This window comes from Mesocricetus auratus, unplaced genomic scaffold (assembly GCF_017639785.1).
Source record: "Mesocricetus auratus isolate SY011 unplaced genomic scaffold, BCM_Maur_2.0 Super-Scaffold_100008, whole genome shotgun sequence".
Taxonomy (NCBI): Eukaryota; Metazoa; Chordata; class Mammalia; order Rodentia; family Cricetidae; genus Mesocricetus; species Mesocricetus auratus.
Window position 1 is genome coordinate 79,184,945 of NW_024429192.1, and position 18,312 is coordinate 79,203,256.

At 49.8% G+C, this 18,312-nt stretch overlaps 1 protein-coding gene across 2 annotated transcripts in view; it reads left to right on the forward strand.

Moving 5' to 3' along the window:
- The first annotated feature begins 8,311 nt into the window (after positions 1 to 8,311).
- Amz1 (archaelysin family metallopeptidase 1) overlaps positions 8,312 to 18,312 on the forward strand; it is a 32,722-nt gene continuing 22,721 nt past the window's right edge. The window contains exons 1-2 of one of the 2 annotated variants that reach the window (XM_040751269.1): positions 8,312 to 8,413; positions 8,609 to 8,709. The gene's annotated coding sequence lies outside the window, so the exon portion shown is untranslated. The remainder of the gene's footprint in view (positions 8,414 to 8,608; positions 8,710 to 18,312) is intronic. The other variant, XM_040751270.1, reaches the window with a different exon arrangement.

Genomic DNA, 18,312 nt, shown 5'->3' on the forward strand with positions numbered 1-18,312 from the left:
AGGCAGAGACAGGTGGATCTCCGAGTTCAAGGTCAGCCTGGTTTACAAAGTGAGTTCCAGGACAGCCAAGACTACTCAGAGAAACCCTGTCTTGAAAAATCAAAAATAAATAAATAAAAATTCAAATATTTTAAGTTGTTCAAAGTTGCAGCTGTGGGTGGGTCTTGTTGAAAAGAAAAGAAGAAAAAAAAGCTACATCTTATTTTAAGAGGGAAGAACCAGGGCACAGCTACAATCCAAGCAAAACGAACATCCAGCAGTGTGAAAATCCCAGTGGCTGACATCTAGAGCTCACTCACGATCTTTGGGCCTCAGAGCGCGTGGACAGTTCTACTGGCTCTACCATCCACAGCGCACACAGCTGGTCTTCCTTGAGACTCAGGCCAGTTTCACCTCGCCTGCTGGGCATCCCACAGCCCTGGCATCTCAGATATATGCTGAGGGCCCCACCCCAACTGAAGTTGCACCTTCTCCATAGCTGTCTTAGGTGTCTTGCTGTGTAGAGATACCATGACCACAGCAAATCTTACCATGGAAAATTTCATTGGGGCTGAAAGCTTCAGGTTTAGTCTTATTGTTGTGGTGGGGAGCATGGTGGCATGCAGGCAGACATGGTACAGAGTTCTACATCTGGATCAGCAGTCAGCAGGAAGAGAGAGTGACACTGGGCTTGACTTGAGCACTCAAAACCCCAAAGCTGACACCCCAGTGACTTCCTTCAGCAAGGCCACACCTCATAGTGTCACTATGAGCCTATTGGGCTCATTTTCATTTAAATCACTACAACAGTCCAAAGCAACTTGTGGAGGTAAGGGTTTATTTCATCTTTACAGCTTTCAGACCATGAAAGAGTGCTGCTTGCTGTTTCCTCCTGGCTCACTCAGCCTGCTTTCTTAGAGCACCTAGAAGTACCTGCCAAGGAATTACACCACCCACAGTGGACAAGGTCCTTTACCTTAATCATTAAGAAACTACACCCCCAGACTTCTCCATAGGCCAATCAAATGGAGGCAATCCTCAATTGAAATTCCAGGCCTCTTTAGCCTATGTCTAATTGGCAATTATCACATAAGAAGACCCTTTTCCCCAAGTGAGATCTGGTGCCCTGTGGGAAGGTATTTGGCCTCATGGGTGAGGGTGTGTCTTCTGGGCTCTGTCATCTCTTGGTCTGTGGATGTTTATATGTCATACCATCATGATTTCTGTCTTATTTTTGAGACTTTCATGTACCCTACGAAGTCCTACATAGATGAGGGTGATGTTGAACGTTGATCCTCCTGCTTCCACCTTGAGATTGCTAGCATAACAGGCATGCATCAGTATGCTCCATTTTTGCAGTACCAGGGGTGGAACTCAGGCCTTGTGCATACCAGACAGGCCTGCTACCCACCAAGCTACAGTCCCTAGCTTTCGCCAAGCTTTCTAGGAGACTGACTTTTGGTAGTGTGATTTTTTTTTCCCCTGAGACAGGGTTTCTCTGTGGCTTTGGAGGCTGTCCTGGAACTAGCTCTTGTAGACCAGACTGGTCTCGAACTCACAGAGATCCACCTGCCTCTGCCTAGTGTGATCCTTTTTTACTTTCACATGTTGCTATTTGGAACTCTTGTGGTTCCATGGAAGCTTCAGGATTGATCCCCACCTCCACCCCCGATTTCTATGAAAAATGCTACTGGGATTTTGGTAGAAATCACCATTGAACTTGTGGGTTACCTTGGGTAGGATGGTTATCTTAACATAATGCTCCTAGCTCCTCAGCTCAGGGATGTAGTTGCATGGATTTCTGTGACCCATTCTCCTTCATTCATGTGTTGAGTTTTGTTGGGCAAGGCTGTCACCTCCTTAATGGAGTTTCCTCCCAAGTACTTTATTGGTTTTGGTGTTACAAATGGGGCCGTTTTCTTCATTTGTAGATCATTGTGTTAGTTTCTTGTCACTGTAGGAAAAGGGCTGACACAAGAGAAGAAAGGTCTACTGTCACACATGGTTTCAGAGGCATCCCTGCCATCCATTGTGGCAGGGAAGGTGTGGTGGAGCAGAACAGTTCAGAACATGGCAGCCAGAGAGGAAGGGGAAGGGAAGAGATAGAGAGAAAATGAATGTATATGCAGTGACCTTGACTCCAGTTCTCGTAAGTTTGCAGAACAACCAAGTGCAGATGTCTAGTTCCTGCTCTCCAGGATCAGTTTGTCTCTGGCCAGCAGGTGGAGCCAACCAGACTGATGCTAGGTGGGTATGAGTCATATAGCAAATAGGACCTCTGGAGGTGGGACAGAAACTGGACCACAGGACAGTGTTAAAACTGACTGATGGCCAGGCGGTGGTGGCGCACACCTTTAATCCCAGCACTCGGGAGGCAGAGGCAGGCGGATCTCTGAGTTCGAGGCCGGGCTGGACCGACAGCCTCCAAAACAATACAGAGAAACCCTGTCTCGTAAAAACAAAAAACAAAAACAAACAAAAAAACCCCAAAAAACTGACGACCCATATCTGAGATTGGTGATGTCCCAGGCAGAATCTCTATGGTGGCTTCTATTGCTATGAAGAGACACCATGACCACAGCAACTCTTAACAAAGGAAAACATTTAATTGGGGCTTAGTCCATTATGGTACTAAGCATGTTGGCATGCAGGCAGGCAGTGCTGGAAAAGGACCTGAAATTCTACTTCTGGATCAGCAGGCAGGAAGAGAGAGTGACACTGGGCTTCGCTTGAGCTTCTGAAACCTCAAAGCCCACCCCCAGTGATACATTTCCTTCAACAAGGCCACACCTCCTAATCATGCCATTTCCTGAGCCTATGGGGGTCATTTTTATTCAAACCATCACAGTGGCCCCACACTAACACCCTGTAGGCAAGGAACTAGGGGGTGACTGAGGAAAATGTTGGTGACATCTTGGTAGCAGTGTTTCCCAATGAACAGAATGCTCCTTTGTGATTAAACATCCTTGACACTGTATTTGGGTTATCCTGGATCCATCAAAACTGAGACACTGGGGCCCTTTCACATGTTCACTGATGAAGTGAAGGTATCCTCAAATGACTCTGTGTCTGAGAAGACAAACCATGCAGGAACACAAGACAAAAGTTACTCAGTGTCATTATAGAATCACTTGCAGTATAGATACCCCTTCTTTGTAGTGATTGTGGCAAGAGACACTCTGAGAAGATGGTCCTCCATGATTTGAAATGAAAAAAAGGGTGATCTGAATAAGGAATTGTTTATTTTTGGCTCAAGTCCCAGGGCATGGGAGGCATGACAACAGTAGGAGGCGGTTGATCCCATGGCATCCACAGTCAGGAAGCAGACAGAGAGAGGGATGCTGGTGTTCAGCTCACTTTCTCCTTTTTGTTCAATACAGCCCATGGGATGGGGTCACTTACATTTAGGGTGAATTTTCCCACCCCAATTGACCAATATAGGAACCTCCTCAGACATGCTGGAGTTTTGTCCCCTAGGTGACTGTGGTGTCTGTCATGTTGATAGTGTTAGTACTCACATCAGGTCTTTGATTGCATGCTTCCTGGAGGGAGGAATGAGACATCTTTACTCTTAGTCAGAAAGCCTCATGCATGCTATAAAGTTATCTTACACAGATCAGGGGTTCTGGGAACAGGGTTTGAATGGCCTTCCAGGCAGTTCAGGATTTCATAACTCACAGGGCCAGAGATATGACTTCAACCCATTCTTCTAACTGGTAATTCAAGTCCTGCAGATACATTCCTCTCATATAGGCTGCTGGCTATGAGTGAGAAGCCCAATCCCAGTGTCTTCCGGGCCTGCTAATACTTACCTACCACTCTGGCAGCTAACAGCCTGGCTGAGTCTCACTTGCCTTGTCTGTGAAGTGGGATGCCCTCACCAGATGTCTTGGGGTTTCCATTGCTGTGACAAAACACTATGGCCATAAGGAACTTGAGGAGGAATGGGTTTATTTGACTTACACTTTCACATCACAGTCCATCATTGAGGTCAGGACAGGAACTCAAGCAGGGCAGGAGCAGAGGCAGGGGGCTGATGCAGGGGCCGTGCTGAATACTGGCTTGCAGTCTATGACTTACTTGGTCTGCCTTCTTTTTTTTGTTTGTTTGGGTTTTTTTTTTTTTTTTTTTTTTTGGTTTTTCGAGACAGGGTTTCTCTGTATTGCTTTGGAGGCTGTCCTGGAACTCACTTTGTAGACCAGGCTGGCCTCGAACTCACAGAGATCCGCCTGCCTCTGCCTCCTGAGTGTTGGGATTAAAGGTGTGCGCCACCAACGCCCCGCCTTGGTCTGCCTTCTTAAAGCACCCGGGACCATCGCCCAGGCCCTGTCCACAGTGATCTGGGCTCTCCCAGGTCAATCACTAATCAAGAAAATGTACCACAGGCTTGCTTACAGACCAATATGGCAGGGGCATTTTCTCAATTCAGGTTCCCTCTTCAAAAAAACTCTAGCTTATGTCAGGTTAACATAAAAAATAGCCTGCACACCGGGCTTGGAGAGACCTGAGACTCAGTGGGTAAATCTCAGTCCAAGATACTAGGCTTCAACTGGAGATCTGACCTGTGCCTTTACCTCCATGACCCCTAGGTCTCCTCCATTCTTGTTGTGTTGCCATAGCAGAAGAGCCAAGTGTACACAATTTATAAAATTGGTTTCTGTAGCATTTCTGGTGCGTGGAAGGTCCAAAGAGCATAGACTGAAGAGCTGCCTGAGAGTACCTTAGCTGCTTCATGTGGAGTGGAGGGAGAGAAGTAACTTGGACCAACAGCTCAGTCTTCAGCGACAGGGTCCTGAGGAGAAAGGGCCAGGGATCAGAGATAAAGATAGATCAGGTGACTCAGGAGGTCTCACCCAAGTTGTGTCTTATGCCACACATGTTTATTAAGAAGTACAGCATCTTATATACTGTTTGTGGGGAAAATGGGATGAAGTCAGTAGAAAGCCATTATACAATGTGACGAGGTCAGCAGGAGGCTAATCAAGCAATGTTGCACAAGGAGAACAAGATTATCTCAAGGGTGTCAGAGACCGAGCACATGGAAGCCTTGGCACTGATAACTCCAGTCTCTTTAGGGGGGGGGAAGCCAAGTTCCTAGGAGCCAAAACCTTAACTCCTTCAAAGCCCAGGCCGCAGCCCCAGACCAGACCTTGCCAAGTCTGCTCCTGGGCAAAGACACAGAGAGGTTCCTTTGTCCTTTCATTGGGCTCGGAGAAAGCCTTGGAAGGCCCAGCTCTCAACAGAAGAGGTAACTGTTTCATTCAGGAGTGTATGAATGATCAAAAGGCTGGATTTGCACTACTGCCTCCCTCTGTGTATGCACACATCATAGTTGACTTCAGGTCGCCCTCCCCTCCCCTGAACCTGCATATGTGTGTGAAGGTCATAGGTTGACATCAGGTGTCTCCCCCCCTTCCTCCTCCATCTTTGTGTGGGTACCCACAGAAGCAAGAAGACGGTATTGGATCCCATGGAACTGGAATCACAGGTGGTTATGTGGATGTTGCGCATGAACCTGGGGCCCCTGGAAGAGCAACCAGTGCCCCTAACCACTTATCTAACTTCCCCACCTTGATTTTTGAGACAGGGTCTCTCACTGAAACTGGAGTTCACCAATTCAGCTAGAGTGGCTGGCTAGTGAGCTCCTGTCTCTGTCACCCCTGTGCCAGGATGACACGGGGACCAAGCTTGCAGCACCCGAGCCTTTGGGGGACATGCTCGACCATATTCAAACCACAACACAATGTAACATCATCTGCTAGCACTGACGTCTCCAGTCAGTGGCAGTCATTTCTTTGCATCCACCTTGGCTTCCCACTGACCTCATTCTGCCAATCCCTTTATTTTTAAAATGTGTGTGTGTGTGTGTGTGTGTGTGTGTGTGTGTGTGCATAATGAGATCAGAGGACAATTTCATATACATAAAAGAAAAATAAATCTTAAAAAAACAATTTGCTGGGCGTTGGTGGTGCACGCCTTCAATCCTAGCACTTGGGAGGCAGAGGCAGGTGGATCTCTGTGAGTTCGAGGCCAGCCTGGTCTACAGAGCGAGTTTCAGGACAGCCTCCAAAGCCACAGAGAAACCCTGTCTCGAAAAACTAAACTAAACTAAACTAAACAGAAAACCCAATTTACTCTTAGGTTGTAGAGATGGCTCAGTGTTCAAGACCACTTGCTGCTCTTGCAGAGGACACAGGTTTGGTTCCCAGCTCCCACATCAGGCCTGGGTCTCAGTATCCCTGAGAGGCTCTTAGAGAGACCATTCATGTGCTGAGTGTGTGAGACTGAGTGGCTACCGGCTGGGCCCTTAGAGTGTATCATTCAGCTAATGCTGTGTGGCAGCTAATCCCAAGTGGTCATGCACTGGTTGGTTGTCTCACAACTGTGACAAAATAGCTGGCAAAAGCAGTTTAAGGGAGGGCTTATCTTGGCTCACAGTCAGCTAGAGCAGGGAGGCATGGTGGCAGGAGCCTGAGGTGGCAGGTCACATTGCATCCACACTCAGGGAGCGGAGAGATGAACGCAGCTTCTCCACCTAATTTTTCCTTTTTATTCAGCCTGGGCTCCCAACCCATGGAACGGTGCGGTGCCTCCCCACATTCAGAGTGCTTCTTTCCACCTAATCTAGAAACTCCCTCACAGGCAAACCTGAGGTGCATCCCCTAGACGACTCTAGACCCTGCCACCCTGATAAGTGACATTAGTCACCACAGCTTTTTGTTAGTTGTTTTGTTTGTTTGTTTTTTGTTTTGTTTTGTTTGGAGACCGGACCTCTCTATGTAGCCCTGGCTGTCCTGGAACTCACTATGTAGATCAGCCTGGCCTCGACCTCACAGAGGTCTGCCTGCTTCTGTTTCTCCAGTGCTGGAATTAAAGGCATACACCACCATATCTAGCTCATCACAGTTTTTGTTAGCTCTAACACTCTGATGGAACATCCAAGCAGTACTGTTGCTCTGCATCAGGCATAGCTCATCTTGGCTGGGCTCATGCCAGATAGTGAGTTGGCTGGGGCTAGCTGGTCCAAGATGCCTTCAACTGGGATAACCCAGACCCTGTGGGTTCCCTCACCCCCTAGGACAGCAGGTGGATTGCTCTTGTGCTAGCCAGAATGGAGGGACTAGGCAGAGGAGTAGATGTTCCTCCATGGCCATGGCACAATGTCACATGTCATTCTTCCTCTATATATGTGTAGGTGTATGTGCGCGTGCACATGTGCATGTGGACTCTGGAAGTTGACATCATGTGTCTTCCTCGATCATACTCCATCTTACTTTAATTATTTAATTGTGTGTGTGAATGCCACATATATTGGAACTAGAATTTCAGGTGCCCTGGAAAAGCAGTGTCACTTAGTCCCTGAACTTTCTCTCTACTCCCCCCCCCTTACCTTTTAAGACAGTTTTTCAGCTGAACCTGAAGCTTATATAACTAGGCTAGGCTGGCTTGCAAGCACTGGGGATGTTCCTGTCACTGCTTCCCTGGCTCGGGAATTATAGGGGCACACTCCTCCATCTGGCTTTTTTTTCTTTTTTGGTTTTTCAAGACAGGGTTTCTCTGTATAGCCTTGGTTGTCCTGGAACTCACTCTGTAGACCAGACTGGCCTTGAACCCACAGAGATCCACCTGCCTTTGCCTCCCACGTGTTGGGACTAAAGGCGTGTCCCACCACTGCCAGGCTCCATCTGGCTTCTTATGTGGGTGTTGGGGGTCTGAATTAGAGTCCTCATGCTTTTATGGAAATCGCTTTACTGACTGTCATCTTTTATTGTCCAAACTGAGCAAGGAGATAGGCTTAGGCTGAAAGATGGGCATAGACTCCACTTCTGAGAGGAGCCAGTCGAGGAACACAGGATGTGGTGACTCAGGGAGGGGTGAGGAGGTTTTCCAAGGGGTACCCAGTGCCCCCTGCCTGTCCTCAGAGAAGATGGACAAAGGGCTTGATGCTCAGAGGGATGTCAACTGAGCTCCCTGGGACAGAGCCTTCTGAGGGGCTTTGGGGACACTGAATTAGCGTCAGTTCTGGAGTTCTTGGCAAACCTACATTATAGGCAACATTGCAGCCCCAGCCATCAGCACAGAGTGGCTATGCTAGGTTTGTTGAATGGCTGAATGACCTACGTCTGTTTCTATGCCAGGCAGCTCAGAATCTCCTTCTTGAGGTGCAAGCCTAATTTGAGAATGTCTCCACTTGTGGGACACCCCCTCCCCATTTGTGTCAGGAGTGGAGGACATAGAGACCTCCCATCTCACCCCCTCTATGGGACCTTCTTCCCCACACACATCAGTTCCTGCTAGAGCCAAGATGTGTCGCCATGGAAACTGCTTGGCAAATGCTGGCAGGCAGAGGCGGCCAGCAGCTGCTCGCACTACCCAGCTCCCGGCACCCGTTGAAGTGACACAAGCATGCCTGGCAGTGTGTGGCATGTGTAGGGTGAGTGAGGGCTTGGGTAGGCACATGGGTGCTGGTGTGGTGCATATTATAGTCCGATCGTGTGTGCTCTTGTATGTGCATACATGTGCATGCACGTCAGCAGAGGGGATTGTGTCCATGTGCTCTGCGTGTGATGGCTGCTGGGTGTGCACAGAGATGGGAAATGCATGACTGACAGGGATATGTACACTACAGACTGGGCATCATTAGATGCTGAGGGACCAGACCAAGGTGGCCTGTGGTTGTTGTCTCCACACTTCATGTGCAGTTCCTGGCCAAAGACAGCCACTGCCCAGGTAATTATGCATCTGTGGGAGTGCATGACTGGAGGGCTTCTGGGAGGTGGCAGCTGCTGGGCCTGAAGTTTATATATTGGACGGGAGTCAGTGAGGCAGAGAGGAGAAGGGCCGTGCTCTGAGTGGAAAGACACAGCCTGGGCGAAGGCCTGGAGCCTGGGAGTCTGGAAAAGAGAAGAGACAGCCAGCAGCCTGAACACGGTTGGTTCTCACTCTAGTTTGGGAAGCCATCTTCCTAGGATGGGGGTGCTAGAAGCGACCCACAGAGGTGGCATGTGGGAAGAGAGGGCAAGTGGCTAGGGCAGAGCTGGTGAAGGCATGGTGGCGAGCCAGGTGATCAGAAAGCTTGGAAGCTCCAGGGACAAGATGGGGCTTTCTTGAGAGATCAAGGGATACTTGATGATCTTGTGCAGGGGGCTGGGACTTGAAGGGAATAAAGTCAGGTGGGCTGGGCAGTCAGGAAGAAAACCATCTGGAGGTTGACCAGATGTTTCTTGTTGATTATAGGCCTGTGAGTAGATAGAGGAGTGTCTGGGAGACATGCAGCTTCTACAGCTTCTGCAGTGCAAGACAGTATAAGATGAGGTTTGTGTCCCTAGGGCCACCTCTCCAGGATCTAAGGACAGTACTATGCCCTCTATCTGAGGTCTCTGTATCTATACTGAGTTTCCATTCTTGTAGTTCTTGTAGCTTCTCTCAGCTCTTCTATCTATGTGAGGGATGTGGCCAGTTTGGCGAGCCCACCCTGCAGGTACCTAGAGCCAAGGAGGCCCAGGTCCAGGGTGTTACACAGGCTCCCAGGCCAGTGCCTGTGGTCCTGGCTCCATTCAGGACCCCTTTCCAAGTCTTCCCACACTGCAGGCTCCCTGGGTGTTGCTGCCTGTTTGGACAAAGCCACAGGAGTCTGGAGATGCCAGGCTGGGCATAGCCAGGGCTTTGGCTCTATACGAACCTGTCCAGGGCAACCCACTGTTCTGAGAGTTCACCTTCACTAGTACCCTTTCCTACTTCACTCTGCCCCCCCCCAGGTTGATGATTCCGCCTATGAATGGATGAAAGAAGAGCCTCTCCATTTCAGGTCACAGCTAAGCTCTGAGACCCCTTGTTAGCCAGCACTCCCCCACCCCACCCTGCCAGGGGGTGTGAGATATGGTCCTGTAATGAATGAGGGAGTTGGTGTGTGAGACAACCCTCATTCTACAGCCTGCTCTGGGCACCCTGAGATGAGTTTGCCATTTTGTGTTGTTGGTGACCCAATGTGGGGACTGTGGGGCCATCTGCAGGCAGCCCTAAGTCAAGGAGAACCTAAAAGGACAGATGTTACTGGGCATGGGATGGGCACAAAGACCATGCCTTGAACCCTTCTGTGTGCCTGGGATGTACTCTTTCTATTTGAGAAGCAACAGGTGGGCTCTCTCCCACCCCTGCCCACATAAAATGGAGGAGGGATGATAGAGAGAGCCAGACCTGGGCAGAGGGACAGAGAGAGAGAGAGAGAGAGAGAGAGAGAGAGAGAGAGAGAGAGAGAGAGAGAGAGAGAGGAGGGGTTAGACGGAGTCTCATCTTAATGCCCCATCCTGCTTCTCAGATTTGGTCTAGCCTTGGGGTACTATACTATAGTTGGCATAGTTGGCAGCTCCCTACCCTGGATCCCCAGCATAAGGCATTCACTGTTTGTTGGGAAATAGTCTCAACTTTCCATTGAGACCCTACCCCCCCAAATCTTAGCCACCCTGGCTGCTGTCTGGGGGGAACAAGGGATCTTAGAATTGATGGGCCTGATGTGAATACTAATTGGGCTGCTCACAGGGTGGCTTCACAGGCTGATAGTAGACAGCTGGACCCTGGCCAGGGTCTGCTGGGCCTGCCTAGGAGCCCTGTGAACCCCCATCCCTGAATCAAGCTGCTTCTAATGCCCATGGACTTTTGTTATACTCCCAGGGCTAGGGAGCATCCTCAGCTGTTTCAGGATGGTGAGAATGGAGACCCAGAGAGCTGTGGTCCCCAGTACCTGGTCCCAGCTGACCCTGAGAAGGGACCTCAGCTGCTCCAGGATGGGGTAAGGACTGGAGACCCAGAGGGCACCCAGTCCCAACTGACCCTGTCTGAGCTTTCTTTTTAAAAAGACTTCCAGAAAAAATGGCTGCTCCCATCAGGCATATGAAAGGGCTGTTCTTAAGCTGGTGGATAGGGAGGCATGGGGGAAACTGAGGCATAGATAAAGAACTCCCTCAGTTTGAAGGAGTCCTAGACTCCTCCTCCTCCTTTTCCTCCTTCTCCTTTTCCTCCTTCTCCTCTCCCTCCTCCTCCTCTCCCTCCTCCTTCTCCTCTTCCTCCTCCTCCTCCTCCTCTCCCTCCTCTCCCTCCTCCTCCTCCTCCTCCTCCTCCTCCTCCTCCTCCTCCTCCTCCTCCTCCTCCTCCTCCTCCTCCTCCTCCTCCTCCTCTTCTTCTTCTTCTTCTTCTTCTTCTTCTTCTTCTTGTGGTTTTTCGAGGCAGGGTTTCTCTGTATTGTTTTGGAGCCTGTCCTGGAACTTACTCAGTCTCGAAATTGCCTTCCTCTGCTTCCCGAGTACTGGGATTAAAAGCGTGCACCACCAACTCTCAGCTGAGTCCTAAACTCTTCTACCCAACTTGATCAGACTTTATGCTACCCCCCCCCAGATACGCTCACATGTAGCCCAGGCTGACCTCCAATTCTCTGTGTACCTGAGGATGACCTTGAACTCCTGATCCTCCTGTCTCCACCTTCTGAGTGCTTGGAATTATAGCATGTGCAACTATGACTGGCTTATGTGGTCCTGGGGGTGGAACCAAGGGCTTCATGTTGTCCTCTGTCCTTGCTGTCCTTGACTAGGCCCCAATTCCAGCATCTCAAGGTCACTTGTCTGGTCAGTACAAGGCAGTAGGACCTCCTCAGGGACCTTGGCGATGCTGTGATGTGGTCTCACCCCACTCTCCTCCCGAGACCTACTCCATATCCATCTGCCCACGGCCTCGGCACATTCCGGCTTTTGCTCACGCCAGCTCCTCTCCCACACCTGACTCTTCTCTACCCTTAGTTCTGGCTCATCCTGCTGGCCTGTCTGTGTGGCACAAGCCCCCAAACACTGTCCTTGGACCTCACCCTTGCTGCATCTTCCTTTCTCTGCTGGAATTGTATCTGGGCACTCTGCTCTACAGCCCAGCGCTCTGTCCCCCAGCCTAGCACCTGGCATGAATTGTGTCTGCTGGACAAAGGACTGCCCAACCGAGGAATATGACTGTGCCAAGGACATTGCTTGTCACGTCCGCTGCACGGCCTGTGTCCCAGAACGTGCGGAGGGTGTCGGGGATTGACAACACAGAGACTTGTTCAATGATGTAAAGAAAACTTTAAGCAGGCCCCAAAAAGGCTCAAGAAAACTTCCTAAGAAGGGCTCCCACCAGAGAAGCTTCTGCTCTCTCCTCTACCCTGGCTGGTTCTGCTCTGACACCAGAGGTGGATGTGTGTGGGTTTGAAGGTGCGGTTAGTCTTTTGACAAGGTCGAGGTCAGGGCGGTTTCTGTGGGAAGGCCTTTTCCAGGAACTTATTGTATCGTTTTTAGTAAACATGTTTTTACTAAACATTGTCTTACAGCTGCCTACTCCCAGGCAGAAGGGGAAGTGGGTCTCTGCTCAAGGTCTGGTGTTCCCACAATTGCTCAGTTCCTCTAACCCTTCCAACACGGTGTGAAGCTGTTTCCTGTTTGCCAAATTGGATGAGTGAGCTCCTGTCATAGCTCACCCGCGTTGTTACTTCTGGAGGCAGAAGTCTGAAATTGTGGGGTACACTGTGCCCCCTCCGCAGTGGTTGTCAACCTTCCTAATGCTGTGCCTCTTTAGTACAGCTCCTCTTGTTGTGCTGACCCCCAACCATGAAATTATTCCATTGCCATGTCGATACTGTAATTTTGCTACTGTTATGGATCATAATGCAAACCTCCGATTTGCATGATATCTGATATGTGACCCCCAGAGAGCTCGTGACCCACAAGTTGAGAATCACTGCTCCACAGACTCTGAGAAGGATCCTTCCTCCCTGTTTGTTGCCTGTGACCACACTACTTCCCTGCCTTGCCGTGTTTTGCTGTGTAGCCCTGGCTGGCCTGGACTCACTATGTAGGCCAGGCTGGCGTTGAACTCAGAGATCTGCCTGCCTCTGCCTCTCAAGTGCCAGGTTTAAAGGTGTGTGCCACCGCATCTAACCTGCAAGTATTTTTAAACAGCTTTATTGAGATATGATTTACATGCCACAGTGCCCACCCATTTAGCGTTTACCTGTTAAGCTGGGCATGGTGACTCACACCTGTAATCTCAACACTTGGGAGGCTGAGGCAGGAGTGTTGCTGCAAGTTTGAGGCCAGCCTGGGCTACATAGTAAGTTCAGGGCCAGCCTGGGCTACATAGTGACTCCAAAATGACACCCTATCTCAAAAATTATATATATATATATAGAAAATAAATAAATGGATAATGAAGTGTACCAGTTCGGTGGCATCTGATCTACCACTGAGCCATGCATGTAGCCCTCACTTAGGGTTTCCTCCCCCCCCATTGCAATGACTGTTACTTCCTGTCTGACAAACTGGCTGGAGTGTGGCTCAGATTGAGGGCCTAGTGGCCTACCTCAGCAACGCAAACACTAGACATGATGATGATGATGGTGTGTGTGTGTGTGTGTGTGTGTGTGTGCAGTCACGCTTAGGAGGTGGAGACGGAACACCAGGGGTTCAAAGTTGCAGACAGTGAAGAGGCTCAGCAAGTAAGGATGCTTGCCATCAAACCCGAGGACTTGAGTTCAATCCCCAGGACTTGCATGGTGGAAGGAGAGAAGTGACTCTTGCAGGTTGTCCTCTGATTTCTAAACATGCAGTATGGTATGTTTGCACCTCTTCCATGCCCCACAGACACACACTAATAAAAAGTTCAAGGTCCAGCTGGGCAGTGGTGGTGCACGCCTTTATTCCCAGCATTTGGGAGGCAGAGGCAGGCAGATATCTGAGTTTGAGAACAGTCTGGTCTACAAGAGCTTCCAAGACAGCCTGCAAAGCTACACAGGGAAACCCTGTCTCGAGTGCCCCCCCAAAAGTTCAAGGTCCTCTTCAGCTACATAGTAAGTTCAAGACTACCACAGTCTCCATGAGACCCTGCTCCCCTCTACAAAAAAGGTTTAATTGTACCAGTGGTCCACTCACTCAGGCTGGTTTCATCTCTGGTTTCCTACTTTGTATCTGCAGAGACCCTTGTTCTAAATAAGACCTCTATGCTGAGGGTGTGGGTGAACACATCTTTAAGGGGATTGTTTTATATTCTCTCTGGAGAAACTGAGGCACAAGAAATACAGCAACCTTTTATGGTGGTCAGCTGTGAGCCCTAGGTGTGTCTGGTTCAGAGGTTGGTGACCAACGACCAGGTTGATGGCAAGGAAGGTTCTCTGGGAACATCTGGCACAAAAGATGGAGATCTAATTTCTAGACTATTCTAAAGGTCTAGACTTGCTTGGGTAGAGGGCAGTGTGTCCCATTGCACAGAGTGGGTGACTGACAGGCTGGATGTGGATGCAAGCATAGCATTCTGGCCTGGGGACTACCTGCCTTGGGGAATTCCTTTCAGTTCATCAAGTCCTCACGGGGAACTTGTTTTTCTAGATTTCCAAGTTCATGTGCTGACCTCAAAACTGGAGGCCCGAGCTGAGCATTGGTGGCGCATGCCTTTAATCCCAGCACTGGGATGGCAGAGGCAGGCGGATCTCTGTGAGTTTGAGACCAGCCTGGTCTACAGAGCTAGTTCCAGGATAGCCTCCAAAACAATACAGAGAGCCGGGCTGTGGTGGCGCACGCCTTTAATCCCAGCACTCGGGAGGCAGAGGCAGGCGGATCTCTGTGAGTTCGAGGCCGGGCTGGACCGATAGCCTCCAAAACAATACAGAGAAACCCTGTCTCGAAAAACCAAAACAAAAAACAAAAAACTGGAAGCCTGGCTGTTGTAGCTCTGGCATCTTCCAGCTGTGACAAGAAGGGACATTCTACAACTTCATTTATGTGTGCACATGTGTATGCAGGCCGGCAGTCAATCCCAGGCATAGCTCTCAATTGCTCTCCAAGTTAGGTTTTGGCTTTTTGAGAATGGGTCTCTGGATGGCCTAGGATATGTAGACCAGGCTGGCCCCTAACACATAGAGACCCTCCTGCCTCTGCCTCCTGGATACTGGGATTAAAGATGTGCACACCACACCCCTAGAACCCACCCTATTTCTTTGAGGCAGGGTCTCTCACTGACCCTGTGGCTCCCGCTGCCTCTCCATGCCTGGCCTTTTCTTGGCTGCTAGGGCTCATGCTATCAGGGCGGCAGTTTACCCACTGAGTCATCTCCCCAGTCCCTCACAGCTTCCTCATAGCAGCCAGCTTTGGAACAGACCTTTTCTCACAGCCTTAGCTTTTGCCGTAATGAAGTCCAGTAGAAAATCCTCATCACAAGTGTGGCATTTTAGCTGCTCTGCAGTGCAAGCCTGTAATAGCAGCACTTGGGAAAGTGAGACAAGAGCTTTGTGAATTTAAGGTCAACCTGGACTATACAGTGAGACCTAAATCTTTGGCAGGAGGGAGGGAGGAAGTAAAGAAGGAAGGGAGAAAGAGAGGAGAGGGAGGAAGAAGGAAAGGAGGGAGGACGGGAGGAAGAGGAAGGAAAGAAACAACTTCGAACAGAGTGGACTATGTGGACAATCCCTTTAAGATGGTTTTAAATGTGGAGGGGGGGGAGCCGGGCGTTGGTGGCGCATGCCTTTAATCCCAGCACTTGGGAGGCAGGCAGATCTCTGTGAGTTCGAGGCCAGCCTGGTCTACAAGAGCTAGTTCCAGGACAGCCTCCAAAGCCACAGAGAAACCCTGTCTCGAAAAACAAAAACAAAAAACAAACAAAAAAAAATGTGGAGGCGGGAAATGTCAGAAATTAGGAAAGAGACCTGACACTGGGATTACGGGGTCACCCTCTGATTTCTTTTTCAGAATTCCCCGCATTGTTGGCATTGGATGTTTACGGTAGAATCATTATTTCTTTCTTTCTTTTCTTTTTCTTTTTTTTTTTTTTTTTTGGTTTTTCGAGACAGGGTTCTCTGTGGCTTTGGAGGCTGTCCTGGAACTCACTTGGTAGTCCAGGCTGGTCTCGAACTCACAGAGATCCGCCTGCCTCTGCCTCCCGAGTGTTGGGATTAAAGGCATGCGCCACCAACGCCCGGCGAATCATTATTTCTTAATCATTATTTTCTTAAGGACAATTCTTTCGTCCTGCGGGAATGATGGCAATGCATGGCTCAGCCATTCATGAGGGTGCTCATGGGGGGAGGGGAGCGTGTTTCCAAAGAATTTGGCTGGAGAGGGCAGGCTGCCTGCAAATGTTCCAAGAGGCTGCCCAATCCCATCATGAAAGAATCTGTTACTCTAAAGATACCCAAGGAGAAAGGGAGGTTTGGGAAAAGGCATCGAGATTTAACTGGGACAACAATGCTTGACACATTGGGGAAGCTCCCCTGTGAACTGGATTCCCCACTCAACCTGAAGGGACCAGAGCATGTCCCTTCAGGTTCTTCCTGGCCACCCAGGTGACTTTGGGGTTGATGCTCCTACCTAATACTTCTAGAACACAGTAGGGCTAGCTGCCCCTACCAGATGGGAAGAAATAGGCTGGGCCTGTGGTTTGGTAATGATAGATATGGGGGCTCCATTGCTCTGATACTGGCATGCTGATTTCTTGATATAGAGGGTATTCAGGCCTAGCCCATCTACTCATTATTGGGGTTGTTGTGATGGGCACAGATGTCCCCCACCACTGTGTTGCCTGTGGGTTAGTGGTCTACAAGTATCTGGAACCACCTGAGGCTCTGGGGAAGAGAACGATGATCTCTCTCTCTCTCTCTCTCTCTCTCTCTCTCTCTCTCTCTCTCTCTCTCTCTCTCTCTCTCTCCCCACTAGCTGGTGATTGCTTGAGACAGGATCTTATTATGTAGTCCTGTCTCTACTGTAGTAGAGACCTGGCTGGCCTTGAACTCATAGAGATCTGCCTGCCTCTACTTCCTAGGTCCTGAGATTAAAGGCATGCAATGCTGTTTTTTATGTTTTGTTTTGTTTTGTTTTTTCGAGACAGGATTTCTCTGTATTGTTTTGGAGGCTGTCTTGGAACTCACTCTGTAGACCAGGCTGGTCACGAACTCACAGAGATCCACCTGCCTCTGCCTCCCGAGTTCTGGGATTAAAGGCGTGCGCCACCAACGTCCAGCTGTTTTTTATGTTTTAAAGATTTATTTTTTAGCTATGTGCATGTGTGTAGAGCAGTGGTGGGGTATGTGCATGTGTATGCAGTGCCCACAGAGGCCAGAGGAGGGCACTGGTTCCCCTGGAGTGGAGTTTCAGGTTGTGAGTACTGGGGATTGAGAACCAAACTCTGGTCTTCTGAGAGAATATTGGCTCTTAAGTGCTGAGCCATATCTCCAGCCCGTCTGCCTGAGTTGGGCATGATTTGTTTCATCCTATGTCTATCAGAGAGGAGGCGCTGAGACGCCCAGCCTGACTGAGGCCTGTGAAGGCTCAGAGGTCATGTGAGATACCTGACCTTAGGACACACACCCCAGGGTACCTCTGTCCTGGGTCTATGGGAATACTTCCCTGGGCTCACTGGGTGAGAGTCTACTGCAGGGTTGACACACAGTTTGTCACATTTCAGCAGCTCCTGGAGGGCCTAGGACAGGGGGATATGGTGTGAGAGCAGCTGCTTCCAGGTGGCCTCTTGGTCCCGTGATCCCTGTGAAAACATTTTCCCAGCTCTTGGCTCCTGAGTCCACACCTGGGTTGGATGGAATGGAACAGACTCTGTGGGCTCCCAGCACTGTGGTCAGTGTCTGCTTGTCCATTCTTCTTTGTCTCCTCCCAAGTGGACAGAACTACCACAGTGACTCATTGCCGTGTGTGTGTGTGTGTGTGTGTGTGTGTGTGTGTGTGTGTGTGTGAGAGAGAGAGAGAGAGAGAGAGAGAGAGAGACAGAGAGACAGAGAGACAGAGAGACAGAGAGATTGACAGAGACACAGAGACAGAGAGACAGAGAGAGAGACAGAGACAGAGGGGGGTAGAGAGGAGAGAGAGAATGTGTGGAGGTCTGAAGACATCTCTGTGGAGTCAGTTCTCTCCTTCTGCCTTACATGGATTCTGGGGTTCGAACTCAGGTGGCCAGGTTTTAGTGGCAAGCACCCTTACCCGCTGAGCCCTCTCATTGGCGCCTCCAGTGTATTATCTCATTTCACCTGCTCTGCCTGAGTTCCACTCAGTGCATGGCTGTTAAGTAGCAGCCTCCCAGCTGGGCAGTTAGTGGTGACACACACCTTTAATCACAAACACTCTGGCAGGCAGAGTCAGGCATATTTCTGAGTTGGAGGCCAGCCTGGTCTACAGAGTGAGTATGCTGTCTCAAAAAACAAAACAAAGAACCAAAGACACACACACACACACACACACACACACACACACACACACACACACAGCAGCCTCCCTCCCCCATCACCACTTTATAACCACAGTTCTCAGCTCTGGAAACACCACC